The following is a 4,174-nucleotide window of genomic DNA, read 5'->3' on the forward strand; positions in this document are numbered from 1 at the left end:
AATAGACAAATCCCATAACCTTGCACTCTCTGTCAGTCCTCATCGCGTGCCCTCGGGGGGTTTCCCGCCTTTCCATGACGGTCGTCGATTTTCGTACGTCCTCGAGGTACACCATGGTGAGTCTTCGACTTACCCTACTGAGGCGAGTACTTCCTGGACGGGCCTTGGACTGTTCCTTGATCCCATCGAGGCCGGACCCGAACTGCCATAGAAGCCTCAAATTTGTCTTCCCTAATTTTGACCGTATACAGATAGTCCCCACGTTTCTTAGAATGAAAAGATAAGAGACGATCTCGGCCTCGACTTTCTCGAACCTATTGTGATGACGTCATGCTGGCGACATAGGCGCTTGAATCGATTGAAACGTCCTGTCGGTTCATTCCCTCAAAGACATTGAATGCACCGCCAATCCGTTTCCCAAAAACATTGAGTGCTCTGCCGGTCCGTATCCTCAGAAACATTGAATGCGCTGTCATTTTCGTTGCCATTTCTCTTATAAATAAGGGATTTATGAAACTAAAGATTCATTCATTCTTTCTTTTACAATCTTTAGTCCTTCCCTTTCTCTGTATCCCCTTCTGATCTCTTATTCTTATGGTTCAAACCTGTGACCATAAGTTCATAAGGCAGCGACCTTATTAGTCATGCCATGGCTCTTCTTCGAAGCCTTTCCCCTTTAAAAGAAATTATGCTGAGTTATTATTGTTGTTGGTGGTGGTGGTGGTAGCCCGAATCGATGAGAGGGGGGCATCAGATTTTTCCCGTACCGGAAGATATGTGGACTGTAAACCACTACTCATCTCTCTTAACTTCAACCTGGTGTGGCGCTTTACTCATTTTGCTTTCCATGGAGTGAGGTGGCATTATCTACTAACTTTTGCATCCCACACTGGTTCAATGTCTCAAGAAGTGGCTTCACAATAGTAGTGCTGAAGAGACTCGTTCTCGCCAAGATTTTCACCAGGCCACAATTTTCTTTGCTTGTCGAAAGCTTTTGCTCTTTGATAGGCTATAGCCTTTTCTTCATCTATTGTTGCTTCGGAGGAGGCTCTCAAAGACAACGTTCAAAAGATCGAAATAGAGTCCCCGAGAGAAAGGTTCTCGAGGACGTTGCCATTGGGGACAATCCCTCGAAAGTAGATTAGGCCTTTTGACTGTTGTTTTTTGCTTCTTTGTTTCTATGTAAGGGCCCCTCATGGGCCTTGTAAAGCATCTTTTACTAATATAAGAAATTCTTAGTTTTTTCTTCAATTTGTGTCGAACTTTATTCTGCTTTCGTTTGTGAAAAATCCAAGTGTATGACTCTAATGATTGGTCTAAGCACCGGATTCAAAATATAATAATAATAATAAACCCTTAGGTTTTTATTTGATCAATATGACGCTTTTTAAAGTCCTCTACTATTCCTCGGACTACACTCGAATTGACTTGATGCAACTTAGGTCACCGGGATTTTCGAGTTCGAGTTGAGCGAGAACTATGTCTCGATTTTCAAGATACAGCTAGCCCTCTTAGGCTTTGTCGGTAGCCCTCTAGTGAGAATTCTCTTGAACTCAAGTAACCTTTGGATTCAGCAGTTGGGTGAACATTTGCTCGGTCATGTAAAAATAAAGATAGCCCTAAGGCCTTTTCAACTAGTCGTCGAGTGAGAGCCTGCTCGAACTCGGGTAGCCCTAAATATAGTGAAAATTTGCTCAAACTTGAAAACAAAGATAGCCCTAAGGCTTTATATATACAGCCCCCGAGTGAGAGTCCGCTATAACACGGGTGGCCCTTGAGCTAAATAGTCGAGTGAACGTTCGCTCGAGCTCGAAATAAAGATAGCTCTGAGGCTCTATTAATAATTCCCGAGTGAGAACAAGCTCGAACTCGGGTAGCCCTTGGGCTTAAAATAATTGACAGAGCGTTAGCTCGAACCTGAGATGAAGATAGCCCTGAGGCTTTGTTAATAGTCCCCGAGTGAGAACTGGCTCGAACTCGGATAGCCCTTGGGCTTAAAATAATCGAACGAGCGTTTGCTCGAACTTGAGCTAAAGATAGCCCTGAGGCTTTATTAATAGTCCCCGAGCGAGAACTGGCTCCAACTCGGGTGGCCCTTGGGCTGAAATAGTTGAGCGAGCGTCCACTCGAACCTGACTCATAGATTGTTCTTTAATAATTTTCGACAATCCGGTTCCCGATGTCTGGGTCCTGACGTCAACATCATGACATAAGCGGTTGAACAGACTGAAGGGTTGCTTTTGTATGATCCCCAAAAGCATTAATTGTAGGCGGCCAACGGTCGGTCTTTTAGCTCCCTCAGCACGTTCGAACGATCTTTATAAATAGACAAATCCCATAACCTTGCAGATATTACTCTCTTAGTGCTTCCAAAACTTCACTTTAGCCCTTTTCAATTTTTTTGAACTCTCCCTTCTCTTTTCCAACAATATTTTCCATCTTCTTGGATTTTTCGCTTTAGAGATGGCTAAAACTTCTAAAATCGTCCTTTAAAAGGAGAAAGCTTCATTGTCTTCTCGAACGACCAAAGGTAAACCGGCAGTTCCTCCTAGTATCGAGGAGTCCACTCCCGGGCCTTGCGATACATCTTTTGATTTCCTGGTCGAAAACCCCTCCTCTGTTCCGGGATAATGCGAACCCATGTCTCGGTATATCAGTTTAATAACGGAAACCAAGAAAGTGAGGGCCGACTGTCATTTGGGGAGGCGGTGCAAGTCGAGATTCGTTCACGGGGAGAAGACATAACCTCGCACAAAGCCGGTTTCCTCAGTGTATACACATACCCTTTCACCTTAGGCCCGGTAGAAGCCTCTTTACCATTAATTGATCTAGTGATCCTCGATTTCTGCAGTGAATATCAGGTGACACTTGGACAAATTTATCCATCATTCTGGCACATTGTTTATATGATTACGTATTTCTCAAACATGGTCGAGGGAATTCCTTTTACCATCGACCATCTAATTAGACTGTATAGCGCCCGACTTTATTGAGGTGGTCTGATTAAGCTAAAGCATCGATCTCCGAAGGCCTTTTTTGCTAGAATCGATGAAGACAAGGACCAAGGGTGGATGAGTCGTTTCGTCCGAGTCAGGACCTCAGATCTGATCCTTGTTGAGAGAATGACATTCCCCGAGGAATGGAATATGAATCGTAAGTAAACATGTTTCACTGATCTGATATTTTTTCTTGACTTTGAATTAACTTCCCTTGGTGATACAGCTGTCGAGTGGTACCCCGGTGCTGTCAATGATATCTCGGGCTAGGTCCGACGACTTGATTCGATCTACCCATGTACTAGCACGTGTGGCGCGATCTGGCTAAGACCCGTTGGGAGGCCAAAAATCATGGCGAGTTTTTATCTCTGTTCATATTTGAGCTTTTCAGAGAAAAAATCTTTTGCTGATACTCTCATCCTTTGTGCCTATGCAGGCCTTAGAGAGGTCGTTTTGATGAGGGAACCCTCACCTGGGGAAGCAGATACCCCGAAGACTGCTAAGGAGAAAAAGAAAAAGAAGAAATCACCAGCTGAATCCTCGAAGCCAAAAAGGACTAAGGCTCAAAAGCCCGAGGCCGATTCAGTGGCCTTAACTCGGGAAACGACCGGAGATCTTTGCGCCAAGGGCGAAGAGAATGATGATTGCTTGCTGGCACCTAGGGGGAGAAGAAGTGTTGTTGCCTCGAAGTCTACTGAGCTGAAGGTGGCTGAGTTAGAGGCCACTGGAATGGAGGTCGCCGAGGTGGTCCCGACCCGAGATGAGGGAATTATTGAGGGGAGCTCGGATGAAGTCCCCCAGCCGATCAATGACCTAAGCACATCGGGTGTCGAGGGGCACCTCGTTGGTGAACCCGAGGAAACCAATGATGAAGCCCCACAGAGGGGGGAGAGGGCCCCCGTTGAACCGGTCAAGGTGATCAATGTAGATGAGCCTCTGTCGGACCCTTCATTCTCTCCTGGGCGAATACGGGATGCTAAAGATATGAAAACTCCCATCGTGGGGACATCCCCCGGAGAGAATAGTATGTTTGAAGGATATTTTGATGGGGTTGAGGAAGGCCCCGATATCGATGCCTTATTGATCTTTGAGGAAGCCGAGAAGCTTCGACAACATGTAATCTTGTCTTAACCGTTGTATTTTGAGTTTCGATTCTTGCTTTTCTGACTCCCTTCTCC

Source organism: Nicotiana attenuata, chromosome 7 (assembly GCF_001879085.1).
Source record: "Nicotiana attenuata strain UT chromosome 7, NIATTr2, whole genome shotgun sequence".
Classification (NCBI taxonomy): Eukaryota; Viridiplantae; Streptophyta; class Magnoliopsida; order Solanales; family Solanaceae; genus Nicotiana; species Nicotiana attenuata.